We start from the raw sequence: 14,855 nt of genomic DNA, 5'->3' as shown, positions 1-14,855 counted from the left end.
GGGTGCTTGGCCGCCCAGACTCAGCGCCGCACGGAGCGCACAAGGCTCCCAGGTCCCCTGGCTGTGGTCTGCAGCCCCACACACCCGGAGGCTGACTCCGTGGGCGCCCAGAAGGTGCCTGACAGACGTCATGTCCCTAGCGCTCTCCTCCCCAGCAGAGACGTGTGCAGGTGGTGGGGCCTGCCCCTGCGTGTCTGGGCTCCCGCCGGCAGCCCCAGCTCCAGGGAAGCAGCCCCTGAGCCAAGCCCTGTAGGAGGCGCGGGGCGCCCCCGCCTGGAAGCCTAGTGCACAGCAGGCGGGAAGCGAGCCTCCTCGGGAGAAGAGGAGGCAGCCCAGCTGCGTGTGTCTGCACTCACTCCTTGGGCGGAGCCCAGTGAGCCTCTAGGACGGCAGAGCTCCAGCTCTGCTCAGAGGCCCGGTCTGGCAGAGTTGCTGGCGTGAGGCTGCTCTGCCCTGGGCGAGCCTTGCCCAGACTTGCCTCGCTGCTGGGCTTCCTGCCCGGGAAGAGCAGGCTGCGCCAGACAGGCAGACGCTCCTGGCGCCTTCCTGGCCTCAGCTCCACTCCTGCCTTGCCTTTGCACCTAGTCCCCAGGCGTCCTTGCGGAGGGCTTAGGGGCCGGTGGCTTGCACACTGCTAAGCCCTCCAGCAGTGAGGCCTCTCGTAGAGGGGAGGGGAGGGCAAGTGCAGGGCTCCTCCAGCGGTTGCTTGGCCGCCCAGACTCAGCACCGCACGGAGAGCGCAAGGCTTCCCAGGGCCCCTGGCTGTGGTCTGCAGCCCCACACAGCCGGAGGCTGACTCCGTGAGCGCCCAGAAGGTGCCTGACAGACGTCATGTCCCTAGCGCTCTCCTCCCCAGCAGAGACGTGTGCAGGTGGTGGGGCCTGCCCCTGCGTGTCTGGGCTCCCGCCGGCAGCCCCAGCTCCAGGGAAGCAGCCCCTGAGCCAAGCCCTGTAGGAGGCGCGGGGCGCCCCCGCCTGGAAGCCTAGTGCACAGCAGGCGGGAAGCGAGCCTCCTCGGGAGAAGAGGAGGCAGCCCAGCTGCGTGTGTCTGCACTCACTCCTTGGGCGGAGCCCAGTGAGCCTCCAGGACGGCAGAGCTCCAGCTCTGCTCAGAGGCCCGATCTGGCAGAGTTGCTGGCGTGAGGCTGCTCTGCCCTGGGCGAGCCTTGCCCAGATTGCCTCACTGCTAGGCTTTCTGCCCGAGAAGCAGCAGGCTGCGCCAGACAGGCAGACGCTCCTGGCGCCTTCCTGGCCTCAGCTCCACTCCTGCCTTGCCTTTGCACCTAGTCCCCAGGCGTCGTTGCGGAGGGCTTAGGGGCCGGTGGGTTGCACGCTGCCAAGCCCTCCAGCCGTGAGAGCTCTGTCATAGGGAAGGGAATGGCAAGTGCAGGGCTCCTCCAGCGCTCGCTTGGCCGCCCAGACTCAGCACAGCACGGAGAGCCCCAGGCTCCCAGGGCCCCTGGCTGTGGTCTGCAGCCCCACACAGCCGGAGGCTGACTCCGCGAGCGCCCAGAAGGTGCCTGACAGACGTCATTTCCCTAGTGCTCTCCCCACCAGCAGAGACGTGGGCAGGTGGATGGGGCCTGCCCCTGCGTGTCTGGGCTGCCGCCCACAGCCTCCGCTCAGGGGAAGCAGCCCCTGTGCCAAGACCTGCAGGAGGCGCGGGGCGTCCCTGCCTGGAAGCCAAGTGCACAGTCCGCTTGGAAGCGAGCCTCCTTGGGAAGAGTCGAGGGAGCCAAGCCCCGTGCAGCTGCAATCCCTGCTTGGGCCGAGCCGAGCGTGCCTCCAGTACGGCAGAGCTCCAGCTCTGCTCAGAGGCCGGATCTAGTCAAGTGCCTTGCGCGAGGCTGCTCTGCCCTGGGCGAGACTTGCCCAGGCTTGCCTCGCTGCTAGGCTTGCTGCCCAGGAAGGAGCAGGCTGTGCGATGCTGGGAGAGGCCACTGGCGCCTTCCTGGCCTCAGCTGCACTCCTGCCTTGCCTTTGCATCTAGGCCCCGGGCGTCCGTGGGGAAGGCTTAGGAGCCGGTGGCTTGCACACTGCCAAGCCCTCCGGCAGTGAGGCCTCTCTTCGAGGGGAGGGGAGGGCAAGTGCAGGGCTCCTCCAGCGGGTGCTTGGCCGCCCAGACTCAGCGCCGCACGGAGCGCACAAGGCTCCCAGGTCCCCTGGCTGTGGTCTGCAGACCCACACACCCGGAGGCTGACTCCGTGGGCGCCCAGAAGGTGCCTGACAGACGTCATGTCCCTAGCGCTCTCCTCCCCAGCAGAGACGTGTGCAGGTGGTGGGGCCTGCCCCTGCGTGTCTGGGCTCCCGCCGGCAGCCCCAGCTCCAGGGAAGCAGCCCCTGAGCCAAGCCCTGTAGGAGGCGCGGGGCGCCCCCGCCTGGAAGCCTAGTGCACAGCAGGCGGGAAGCGAGCCTCCTCGGGAGAAGAGGAGGCAGCCCAGCTGCGTGCATCTGCACTCACTCCTTGGGCGGAGCCCAGTGAGCCTCCAGGACGGCAGAGCTCCAGCTCTGCTCAGAGGCCCGATCTGGCAGAGTTGCTGGCGTGAGGCTGCTCTGCCCTGGGCGAGCCTTGCCCAGATTGCCTCACTGCTAGGCTTTCTGCCCGGGAAGGAGCAGGCTGCGCGAGACAGGCAGACGCTCCTGGCGCCTTCCTGGCCTCAGCTCCACTCCTGCCTTGTCTTTGCACCTAGTCCCCAGGCGTCCTTGAGGAGGGCTTAGGGGCCGGTGGGTTGCACGCTGCCAAGCCCTCCAGCCGTGAGAGCTCTGTCATAGGGAAGGGAATGGCAAGTGCAGGGCTCCTCCAGCGGTCGCTTGGCCGCCCAGACTCAGCACAGCACGGAGAGCACCAGGCTTCCCAGGGCCCCTGGCTGTGGTCTGCAGCCCCACACACCCGGAGGCTGACTCCATGAGGGCCCAGAAGGTGCCTGACAGACGTCATGTCCCTAGCGCTCTCCTCCCCAGCAGAGACGTGTTCAGGTGGTGGGGCCTGCCCCTGCGTGTCTGGGCTCCCGCCGGCAGCCCCAGCTCCAGGGAAGCAGCCCCTGTGCCAAGCCCTGTAGGAGGCGCGGGGCGCCCCCGCCTGGAAGCCTAGTGCACAGCACGCCGGAAGCGAGCCTCCTCGGGAGAAGAGGAGACAGCCCAGCTGCATGCCTCTGCACTCACTCCTTGGGCGGAGCCCAGTGAGTCTCCAGGACGGCAGAGCTCCAGCTCTGCTCAGAGGCCGGATCTAGTCAAGTGCCTTGTGCGAGGCTGCTCTGCCCTGGGCGAGACTTGCCCAGGCTTGCCTCGCTGCTAGGCTTGCTGCCCAGGAAGGAGCAGGCTGTGCGATGCTGGGAGAGGCCACTGGCGCCTTCCTGGCCTCAGCTCCACTCCTGCCTTGCCTTTGCATCTAGGCCCCGGGCGTCCTTGGGGAATGCTTAGGAGCAGGTGGCTTGCACACTGCCAAGCCCTCCAGCAGTGAGGCATCTCGTAGAGGGGAGGGGAGGGCAAGTGCAGGGCTCCACCAGCGATTGCTTGGCCGCCCAGACTCAGCGCCGCACGGAGAGCACAAGGTTCCCAGGTCCCCTGGCTGTGGTCTGCAGCCCCACAGTCCTGGAGGCTTACTCCGTGGGCGCCCAGAAGGTGCCTGACAGACGTCATGTCCCTCGCGCTCTGCTCCCCAGCAGAGACGTGTGCAGGTGGTGGGGCCTGCCCCTGCGTGTCTGGGCTCCCGCCGGCAGCCCCAGCTCCAGGGAAGCAGCCCCTGAGCCAAGACCTGTAGGAGGCGCGGGGCGCCCCCGCCTGGAAGCCTAGTGCACAGCATGCGGGAAGCGAGCCTCCTCCGGAGAAGAGGGGGCAGCCCAGCTGCATGCGTCTGCAATCACTCCATGGGCGGAGCCCAGTGAGCCTCCAGGACGGCAGAGCTCCAGCTCTGCTCAGAGGCCCGATCTGGCAGAGTTGCTGGCGTGAGGCTGCTCTGCCCTGGGCGAGCCTTGCCCAGATTGCCTCACTGCTAGGCTTTCTGCCCGGGAAGGAGCAGGCTGCGCCAGACAGGCAGACGCTCCTGGTGCCTTCCTGGCCTCAGCTCCACTCCTGCCTTGCCTTTGCACCTAGTCCACAGGCGTCCTTGCGGAGGGCTTAGGGGCCGGTGGGTTGCACGCTGCCAAGCCCTCCAGCCGTGAGATCTCTGTCATAGGGAAGGGAATGGCAAGTGCAGGGCTCCTCCAGCGCTCGCTTGCCCGCCCAGACTCAGCACAGCACGGAGAGCCCCAGGCTCCCAGGGCCCCTGGCTGTGGTCTGCAGCCCCACACAGCCGGAGGCTGACTCCGCGAGCGCCCAGAAGGTGCCTGACAGACGTCATTTCCCTAGTGCTCTCCCCACCAGCAGAGACGTGGGCAGGTGGTTGGGGCCTGCCCCTGTGTGTCTGGGCTGCCGCCCACAGCCTCCGCTCAGGGGAAGCAGCCCCTGTGCCAAGACCTGCAGGAGGCGCGGGGCGTCCCTGCCTGGAAGCCAAGTGCACAGTCCGCTTGGAAGCGAGCCTCCTTGGGAAGAGTCGAGGGAGCCAAGCCGCGTGCAGCTGCAATCCCTGCTTGGGCCGAGCCGAGCGTGCCTCCAGTACGGCAGAGCTCCAGCTCTGCTCAGAGGCCGGATCTAGTCAAGTGCCTTGCGCGAGGCTGCTCTGCCCTGGGCGAGACTTGCCCAGGCTTGCCTCGCTGCTAGGCTTGCTGCCCAGGAAGGAGCAGGCTGTGCGATGCTGGGAGAGGCCACTGTCGCCTTCCTGGCCTCAGCTGCACTCCTGCCTTGCCTTTGCATCTAGGCCCCGGGCGTCCGTGGGGAAGGCTTAGGAGCCGGTGGCTTGCACACTGCCAAGCCCTCCGGCAGTGAGGCCTCTCTTCGAGGGGAGGGGAGGGCAAGTGCAGGGCTCCTCCAGCGGGTGCTTGGCCGCCCAGACTCAGCGCCGCACGGAGCGCACAAGGCTCCCAGGTCCCCTGGCTGTGGTCTGCAGACCCACACACCCGGAGGCTGACTCCTTGGGCTCCCAGAAGGTGCCTGACAGACGTCATGTCCCTAGCGCTCTCCTCCCCAGCAGAGACGTGTGCAGGTGGTGGGGCCTGCCCCTGCGTGTCTGGGCTCCCGCCGGCAGCCCCAGCTCCAGGGAAGCAGCCCCTGAGCCAAGCCCTGTAGGAGGCGCGGGGCGCCCCCGCCTGGAAGCCTAGTGCACAGCAGGCGGGAAGCGAGCCTCCTCGGGAGAAGAGGAGGCAGCCCAGCTGCGTGTGTCTGCACTCACTCCTTGGGCGGAGCCCAGTGAGCCTCTAGGACGGCAGAGCTCCAGCTCTGCTCAGAGGCCCGGTCTGGCAGAGTTGCTGGCGTGAGGCTGCTCTGCCCTGGGCGAGCCTTGCCCAGACTTGCCTCGCTGCTGGGCTTCCTGCCCGGGAAGGAGCAGGCTGCGCCAGACAGGCAGACGCTCCTGGCGCCTTCCTGGCCTCAGCTCCACTCCTGCCTTGCCTTTGCACCTAGTCCCCAGGCGTCCTTGCGGAGGGCTTAGGGGCCGGTGGCTTGCACACTGCTAAGCCCTCCAGCAGTGAGGCCTCTCGTAGAGGGGAGGGGAGGGCAAGTGCAGGGCTCCTCCAGCGGTTGCTTGGCCGCCCAGACTCAGCACCGCACGGAGAGCACAAGGCTTCCCAGGGCCCCTGGCTGTGGTCTGCAGCCCCACACAGCCGGAGGCTGACTCCGTGAGCGCCCAGAAGGTGCCTGACAGACGTCATTTCCCTAGTGCTCTCCCCACCAGCAGAGACGTGGGAAGGTGGTTGGGGCCTGCCCCTGCGTGTCTGGGCTGCCGCCCACAGCCTCCGCTCATGGGAAGCAGCCCCTGTGCCAAGACCTGCAGGAGGCGCGGGGCGTCCCTGCCTGGAAGCCAAGTGCACAGTCCGCTTGGAAGCGAGCCTCCTTGGGAAGAGTCGAGGGAGCCAAGCCGCGTGCAGCTGCAATCCCTGCTTGGGCCGAGCCGAGTGTGCCTCCAGTACGGCAGAGCTCCAGCTCTGCTCAGAGGCCGGATCTAGTCAAGTGCCTTGCGCGAGGCTGCTCTGCCCTGGGCGAGACTTGCCCAGGCTTGCCTCGCTGCTAGGCTTGCTGCCCAGGAAGGAGCAGGCTGTGCGATGCTGGGAGAGGCCACTGGCGCCTTCCTGGCCTCAGCTCCACTCCTGCCTTGCCTTTGCATCTAGGCCCCGGGCGTCCGTGGGGAAGGCTTAGGAGCCGGTGGCTTGCACACTGCCAAGCCCTCCGGCAGTGAGGCCTCTCTTCGAGGGGAGGGGAGGTCAAGTGCAGGGCTCCTCCAGCGGGTGCTTGGCCGCCCAGACTCAGCGCAGCACGGAGAGCACAAGGCTCCCAGGTCCCCTGGCTGTGGTCTGCAGCCCCACACACCCGGAGGCTGACTCCGTGGGCGCCCAGAAGGTGCCTGACAGACGTCATGTCCCTAGCGCTCTCCTCCCCAGCAGAGACGTGTGCAGGTGGTGGGGCCTGCCCCTGCGTGTCTGGGCTCCCGCCGGCAGCCCCAGCTCCAGGGAAGCAGCCCCTGAGCCAAGCCCTGTAGGAGGCGCGGGGCGCCCCCGCCTGGAAGCCTAGTGCACAGCAGGCGGGAAGCGAGCCTCCTCGGGAGAAGAGGAGGCAGCCCAGCTGCGTGTGTCTGCACTCACTCCTTGGGCGGAGCCCAGTGAGCCTCCAGGACGGCAGAGCTCCAGCTCTGCTCAGAGGCCCGATCTGGCAGAGTTGCTGGCGTGAGGCTGCTCTGCCCTGGGCGAGCCTTGCCCAGATTGCCTCACTGCTAGGCTTTCTGCCCGGGAAGGAGCAGGCTGCGCCAGACAGGCAGACGCTCCTGGCGCCTTCCTGGCCTCAGCTCCACTCCTGCCTTGCCTTTGCACCTAGTCCCCAGGCGTCCTTGCGGAGGGCTTAGGGGCCGGTGGGTTGCACGCTGCCAAGCCCTCCAGCCGTGAGAGCTCTGTCATAGGGAAGGGAATGGCAAGTGCAGGGCTCCTCCAGCGCTCGCTTGGCCGCCCAGACTCAGCACAGCACGGAGAGCCCCAGGCTCCCAGGGCCCCTGGCTGTGGTCTGCAGCCCCACACAGCCGGAGGCTGACTCCGCGAGCGCCCAGAAGGTGCCTGACAGACGTCATTTCCCTAGTGCTCTCCCCACCAGCAGAGACGTGGGCAGGTGGTTGGGGCCTGCCCCTGCGTGTCTGGGCTGCCGCCCACAGCCTCCGCTCAGGGGAAGCAGCCCCTGTGCCAAGACCTGCAGGAGGCGCGGGGCGTCCCTGCCTGGAAGCCAAGTGCACAGTCCGCTTGGAAGCGAGCCTCCTTGGGAAGAGTCGAGGGAGCCAAGCCCCGTGCAGCTGCAATCCCTGCTTGGGCCGAGCCGAGCGTGCCTCCAGTACGGCAGAGCTCCAGCTCTGCTCAGAGGCCGGATCTAGTCAAGTGCCTTGCGCGAGGCTGCTCTGCCCTGGGCGAGACTTGCCCAGGCTTGCCTCGCTGCTAGGCTTGCTGCCCAGGAAGGAGCAGGCTGTGCGATGCTGGGAGAGGCCACTGGCGCCTTCCTGGCCTCAGCTCCACTCCTGCCTTGCCTTTGCATCTAGGCCCCGGGCGTCCGTGGGGAAGGCTTAGGAGCTGGTGGCTTTCACACTGCCAAGCCCTCCGGCAGTGAGGCCTCTCTTCGAGGGGAGGGGAGGGCAAGTGCAGGGCTCCTCCAGCGGGTGCTTGGCCGCCCAGACTCAGCGCCACACGGAGCGCACAAGGCTCCCAGGTCCCCTGGCTGTGGTCTGCAGCCCCACACACCCGGAGGCTGACTCCGTGGGCGCCCAGAAGGTGCCTGACAGACGTCATGTCCCTAGCGCTCTCCTCCCCAGCAGAGACGTGTGCAGGTGGTGGGGCCTGCCCCTGCGTGTCTGGGCTCCCGCCGGCAGCCCCAGCTCCAGGGAAGCAGCCCCTGAGCCAAGCCCTGTAGGAGGCGCGGGGCGCCCCCGCCTGGAAGCCTAGTGCACAGCAGGCGGGAAGCGAGCCTCCTCGGGAGAAGAGGAGGCAGCCCAGCTGCGTGTGTCTGCACTCACTCCTTGGGCGGAGCCCAGTGAGCCTCTAGGACGGCAGAGCTCCAGCTCTGCTCAGAGGCCCGGTCTGGCAGAGTTGCTGGCGTGAGGCTGCTCTGCCCTGGGCGAGCCTTGCCCAGACTTGCCTCGCTGCTGGGCTTCCTGCCCGGGAAGGAGCAGGCTGCGCCAGACAGGCAGACGCTCCTGGCGCCTTCCTGGCCTCAGCTCCACTCCTGCCTTGCCTTTGCACCTAGTCCCCAGGCGTCCTTGCGGAGGGCTTAGGGGCCGGTGGCTTGCACACTGCTAAGCCCTCCAGCAGTGAGGCCTCTCGTAGAGGGGAGGGGAGGGCAAGTGCAGGGCTCCTCCAGCGGTTGCTTGGCCGCCCAGACTCAGCACCGCACGGAGAGCACAAGGCTTCCCAGGGCCCCTGGCTGTGGTCTGCAGCCCCACACAGCCGGAGGCTGACTCCGTGAGCGCCCAGAAGGTGCCTGACAGACGTCATTTTCCTAGTGCTCTCCCCACCAGCAGAGACGTGGGCAGGTGGTTGGGGCCTGCCCCTGCGTGTCTGGGCTGCCGCCCACAGCCTCCGCTCAGGGGAAGCAGCCCCTGTGCCAAGACCTGCAGGAGGCGCGGGGCGTCCCTGCCTGGAAGCCAAGTGCACAGTCCGCTTGGAAGTGAGCCTCGTTGGGAAGAGTCGAGGGAGCCAAGCCGCGTGCAGCTGCAATCCCTGCTTGGGCCGAGCCGAGTGTGCCTCCAGTACGGCAGAGCTCCAGCTCTGCTCAGAGGCCGGATCTAGTCAAGTGCCTTGCGCGAGGCTGCTCTGCCCTGGGCGAGACTTGCCCAGGCTTGCCTCGCTGCTAGGCTTGCTGCCCAGGAAGGAGCAGGCTGTGCGATGCTGGGAGAGGCCACTGGCGCCTTCCTGGCCTCAGCTGCACTCCTGCCTTGCCTTTGCATCTAGGCCCCGGGCGTCCGTGGGGAAGGCTTAGGAGCCGGTGGCTTGCACACTGCCAAGCCCTCCGGCAGTGAGGCCTCTCTTCGAGGGGAGGGGAGGTCAAGTGCAGGGCTCCTCCAGCGGGTGCTTGGCCGCCCAGACTCAGCGCCGCACGGAGCGCACAAGGCTCCCAGGTCCCTTGGCTGTGGTCTGCAGACCCACACACCCGGAGGCTGACTCCGTGGGCGCCCAGAAGGTGCCTGACAGACGTCATGTCCCTAGCGCTCTCCTCCCCAGCAGAGACGTGTGCAGGTGGTGGGGCCTGCCCCTGCGTGTCTGGGCTCCCGCCGGCAGCCCCAGCTCCAGGGAAGCAGCCCCTGAGCCAAGCCCTGTAGGAGGCGCGGGGCGCCCCCGCCTGGAAGCCTAGTGCACAGCAGGCGGGAAGCGAGCCTCCTCCGGAGAAGAGGAGGCAGCCCAGCTGCGTGCATCTGCACTCACTCCTTGGGCGGAGCCCAGTGAGCCTCCAGGACGGCAGAGCTCCAGCTCTGCTCAGAGGCCCGATCTGGCAGAGTTGCTGGCGTGAGGCTGCTCTGCCCTGGGCGAGCCTTGCCCAGATTGCCTCACTGCTAGGCTTTCTGCCCGGGAAGGAGCAGGCTGCGCGAGACAGGCAGACGCTCCTGGCGCCTTCCTGGCCTCAGCTCCACTCCTGCCTTGTCTTTGCACCTAGTCCCCAGGCGTCCTTGAGGAGGGCTTAGGGGCCGGTGGGTTGCACGCTGCCAAGCCCTCCAGCCGTGAGAGCTCTGTCATAGGGAAGGGAATGGCAAGTGCAGGGCTCCTCCAGCGGTCGCTTGGCCGCCCAGACTCAGCACAGCACGGAGAGCCCCAGGCTTCCCAGGGCCCCTGGCTGTGGTCTGCAGCCCCACACACCCGGAGGCTGACTCCATGAGGGCCCAGAAGGTGCCTGACAGACGTCATTTCCCTAGTGCTCTCCCAACCAGCAGAGACGTGTGCAGGTGGTTGGGGCCTGCCCCTGCGTGTCTGGGCTGCCGCCCACAGCCTCCGCTCAGGGGAAGCAGCCCCTGTGCCAAGACCTGCAGGAGGCGCGGGGCGTCCCTGCCTGGAAGCCAAGTGCACAGTCCGCTTGGAAGCGAGCCTCCTTGGGAAGAGTCGAGGGAGCCAAGCCGCGTGCAGCTGCAATCCCTGCTTGGGCCGAGCCGAGTGTGCCTCCAGTACGGCAGAGCTCCAGCTCTGCTCAGAGGCCGGATCTAGTCAAGTTTCTTGCGCGAGGCTGCTCTGCCCTGGGCGAGACTTGCCCAGGCTTGCCTCGCTGCTAGGCTTGCTGCCCAGGAAGGAGCAGGCTGTGCGATGCTGGGAGAGGCCACTGGCGCCTTCCTGGCCTCAGCTCCACTCCTGCCTTGCCTTTGCATCTAGGCGCCGGGCGTCCTTGGGGAAGGCTTAGGAGCCGGAGGCTTGCACACTGCCAAGCCCTCCGGCAGTGAGGCCTCTCTTCGAGGGGAGGGGAGGGCAAGTGCAGGGCTCCTCCAGCGGGTGCTTGGCCGCCCAGACTCAGCGCCGCACGGAGAGCACAAGGCTCCCAGGTCCCCTGGCTGTGGTCTGCAGCCCCACACACCCGGAGGCTGACTCCGTGGGCGCCCAGAAGGTGCCTGACAGACGTCATGTCCCTAGCGCTCTCCTCCCCAGCAGAGACGTGTGCAGGTGGTGGGGCCTGCCCCTGCGTGTCTGGGCTCCCGCCGGCAGCCCCAGCTCCAGGGAAGCAGCCCCTGTGCCAAGCCCTGTAGGAGGCGCGGGGCGCCCCCGCCTGGAAGCCTAGTGCACAGCACGCGGGAAGCGAGCCTCCTTGGGAGAAGAGGAGACAGCCCAGCTGCGTGCCTCTGCACTCACTCCTTGGGCGGAGCCCAGTGAGTCTCCAGGACGGCAGAGCTCCAGCTCTGCTCAGAGGCCGGATCTAGTCAAGTGCCTTGTGCGAGGCTGCTCTGCCCTGGGCGAGACTTGCCCAGGCTTGCCTCGCTGCTAGGCTTGCTGCCCAGGAAGGAGCAGGCTGTGCGATGCTGGGAGAGGCCACTGGCGCCTTCCTGGCCTCAGCTCCACTCCTGCCTTGCCTTTGCATCTAGGCCCCGGGCGTCCTTGGGGAATGCTTAGGAGCAGGTGGCTTGCACACTGCCAAGCCCTCCAGCAGTGAGGCCTCTCGTAGAGGGGAGGGGAGGGCAAGTGCATGGCTCCACCAGCGATTGCTTGGCCGCCCAGACTCAGCGCCGCACGGAGAGCACAAGGTTCCCAGGTCCCCTGGCTGTGGTCTGCAGCCCCACAGTCCTGGAGGCTAACTCCGTGGGCGCCCAGAAGGTGCCTGACAGACGTCATGTCCCTAGCGCTCTGCTCCCCAGCAGAGACGTGTGCAGGTGGTGGGGCCTGCCCCTGCGTGTCTGGGCTCCCGCCGGCAGCCCCAGCTCCAGGGAAGCAGCCCCTGAGCCAAGCCCTGTAGGAGGCGCGGGGCGCCCCCGCCTGGAAGCCTAGTGCACAGCAGGCGGGAAGCGAGCCTCCTCGGGAGAAGAGGAGGCAGCCCAGCTGCGTGTGTCTGCACTCACTCCTTGGGCGGAGCCCAGTGAGCCTCTAGGACAGCAGAGCTCCAGCTCTGCTCAGAGGCCCGGTCTGGCAGAGTTGCTGGCGTGAGGCTGCTCTGCCCTGGGCGAGCCTTGCCCAGACTTGCCTCGCTGCTGGGCTTCCTGCCCGGGAAGGAGCAGGCTGCGCCAGACAGGCAGACGCTCCTGGCGCCTTCCTGGCCTCAGCTCCACTCCTGCCTTGCCTTTGCACCTAGTCCCCAGGCGTCCTTGCGGAGGGCTTAGGGGCCGGTGGCTTGCACACTGCTAAGCCCTCCAGCAGTGAGGCCTCTCGTAGAGGGGAGGGGAGGGCAAGTGCAGGGCTCCTCCAGCGGTTGCTTGGCCGCCCAGACTCAGCACCGCACGGAGAGCACAAGGCTTCCCAGGGCCCCTGGCTGTGGTCTGCAGCCCCACACAGCCGGAGGCTGACTCCGTGAGCGCCCAGAAGGTGCCTGACAGACGTCATTTCCCTAGTGCTCTCCCCACCAGCAGAGACGTGGGCAGGTGGTTGGGGCCTGCCCCTGCGTGTCTGGGCTGCCGCCCACAGCCTCCGCTCAGGGGAAGCAGCCCCTGTGCCAAGACCTGCAGGAGGCGCGGGGCGTCCCTGCCTGGAAGCCAAGTGCACAGTCCGCTTGGAAGCGAGCCTCCTTGGGAAGAGTCGAGGGAGCCAAGCCGCGTGCAGCTGCAATCCCTGCTTGGGCCGAGCCGAGTGTGCCTCCAGTACGGCAGAGCTCCAGCTCTGCTCAGAGGCCGGATCTAGTCAAGTGCCTTGCGCGAGGCTGCTCTGCCCTGGGCGAGACTTGCCCAGGCTTGCCTCGCTGCTAGGCTTGCTGCCCAGGAAGGAGCAGGCTGTGCGATGCTGGGAGAGGCCACTGGCGCCTTCCTGGCCTCAGCTCCACTCCTGCCTTGCCTTTGCATCTAGGCCCCGGGCGTCCGTGGGGAAGGCTTAGGAGCCGGTGGCTTGCACACTGCCAAGCCCTCCGGCAGTGAGGCCTCTCTTCGAGGGGAGGGGAGGGCAAGTGCAGGGCTCCTCCAGCGGGTGCTTGGCCGCCCAGACTCAGCGCCGCACGGAGAGCACAAGGCTCCCAGGTCCCCTGGCTGTGGTCTGCAGCCCCACACACCCGGAGGCTGACTCCGTGGGCGCCCAGAAGGTGCCTGACAGACGTCATGTCCCTAGCGCTCTCCTCCCCAGCAGAGACGTGTGCAGGTGGTGGGGCCTGCCCCTGCGTGTCTGGGCTCCCGCTGGCAGCCCCAGCTCCAGGGGAGCAGCCCCTGTGCCAAGCCCTGTAGGAGGCGCGGGGCGCCCCCGCCTGGAAGCCTAGTGCACAGCACGCGGGAAGCGAGCCTCCTTGGGAGAAGAGGAGACAGCCCAGCTGCGTGCCTCTGCACTCACTCCTTGGGCGGAGCCCAGTGAGTCTCCAGGACGGCAGAGCTCCAGCTCTGCTCAGAGGCCGGATCTAGTCAAGTGCCTTGGGCGAGGCTGCTCTGCCCTGGGCGAGACTTGCCCAGGCTTGCCTCGCTGCTAGGCTTGCTGCCCAGGAAGGAGCAGGCTGTGCGATGCTGGGAGAGGCCACTGGCGCCTTCCTGGCCTCAGCTCCACTCCTGCCTTGCCTTTGCATCTAGGCCCCGGGCGTCCTTGGGGAATGCTTAGGAGCAGGTGGCTTGCACACTGCCAAGCCCTCCAGCAGTGAGGCCTCTCGTAGAGGGGAGGGGAGGGCAAGTGCAGGGCTCCACCAGCGATTGCTTGGCCGCCCAGACTCAGCGCCGCACGGAGAGCACAAGGTTCCCAGGTCCCCTGGCTGTGGTCTGCAGCCCCACAGTCCTGGAGGCTAACTCCGTGGGCGCCCAGAAGGTGCCTGACAGACGTCATGTCCCTAGCGTTCTGCTCCCCAGCAGAGACGTGTGCAGGTGGTGGGGCCTGCCCCTGCGTGTCTGGGCTCCCGCCGGCAGCCCCAGCTCCAGGGAAGCAGCCCCTGAGCCAAGCCCTGTAGGAGGCGCGGGGCGCCCCCGCCTGGAAGCCTAGTGCACAGCAGGCGGGAAGCGAGCCTCCTCGGGAGAAGAGGAGGCAGCCCAGCTGCGTGTGTCTGCACTCACTCCTTGGGCGGAGCCCAGTGAGCCTCTAGGACAGCAGAGCTCCAGCTCTGCTCAGAGGCCCGGTCTGGCAGAGTTGCTGGCGTGATGCTGCTCTGCCCTGGGCGAGCCTTGCCCAGACTTGCCTCGCTGCTGGGCTTCCTGCCCGGGAAGGAGCAGGCTGCGCCAGACAGGCAGACGCTCCTGGCGCCTTCCTGGCCTCAGCTCCACTCCTGCCTTGCCTTTGCACCTAGTCCCCAGGCGTCCTTGCGGAGGGCTTAGGGGCCGGTGGCTTGCACACTGCTAAGCCCTCCAGCAGTGAGGCCTCTCGTAGAGCGGAGGGGAGGGCAAGTGCAGGGCTCCTCCAGCGGTTGCTTGGCCGCCCAGACTCAGCACCGCACGGAGAGCACAAGGCTTCCCAGGGCCCCTGGCTGTGGTCTGCAGCCCCACACAGCCGGAGGCTGACTCCGTGAGCGCCCAGAAGGTGCCTGACAGACGTCATTTCCCTAGTGCTCTCCCCACCAGCAGAGACGTGGGCAGGTGGTTGGGGCCTGCCCCTGCGTGTCTGGGCTGCCGCCCACAGCCTCCGCTCAGGGGAAGCAGCCCCTGTGCCAAGACCTGCAGGAGGCGCGGGGCGTCCCTGCCTGGAAGCCAAGTGCACAGTCCGCTTGGAAGCGAGCCTCCTTGGGAAGAGTCGAGGGAGCCAAGCCGCGTGCAGCTGCAATCCCTGCTTGGGCCGAGCCGAGTGTGCCTCCAGTACGGCAGAGCTCCAGCTCTGCTCAGAGGCCGGATCTAGTCAAGTGCCTTGCGCGAGGCTGCTCTGCCCTGGGCGAGACTTGCCCAGGCTTGCCTCGCTGCTAGGCTTGCTGCCCAGGAAGGAGCAGGCTGTGCGATGCTGGGAGAGGCCACTGGCGCCTTCCTGGCCTCAGCTCCACTCCTGCCTTGCCTTTGCATCTAGGCCCCGGGCGTCCGTGGGGAAGGCTTAGGAGCCGGTGGCTTGCACACTGCCAAGCCCTCCGGCAGTGAGGCCTCTCTTCGAGGGGAGGGGAGGTCAAGTGCAGGGCTCCTCCAGCGGGTGCTTGGCCGCCCAGACTCAGCGCAGCACGGAGAGCACAAGGCTCCCAGGTCCCCTGGCTGTGGTCTGCAGCCCCACACACCCGGAGGCTGACTCCGTGGGCGCCCAGAAGGTG

Source organism: Budorcas taxicolor, chromosome X (genome assembly GCF_023091745.1).
Source record: "Budorcas taxicolor isolate Tak-1 chromosome X, Takin1.1, whole genome shotgun sequence".
Lineage (NCBI taxonomy): Eukaryota > Metazoa > Chordata > Mammalia > Artiodactyla > Bovidae > Budorcas > Budorcas taxicolor.
Note: the sequence above shows the minus strand (reverse complement) of the source record.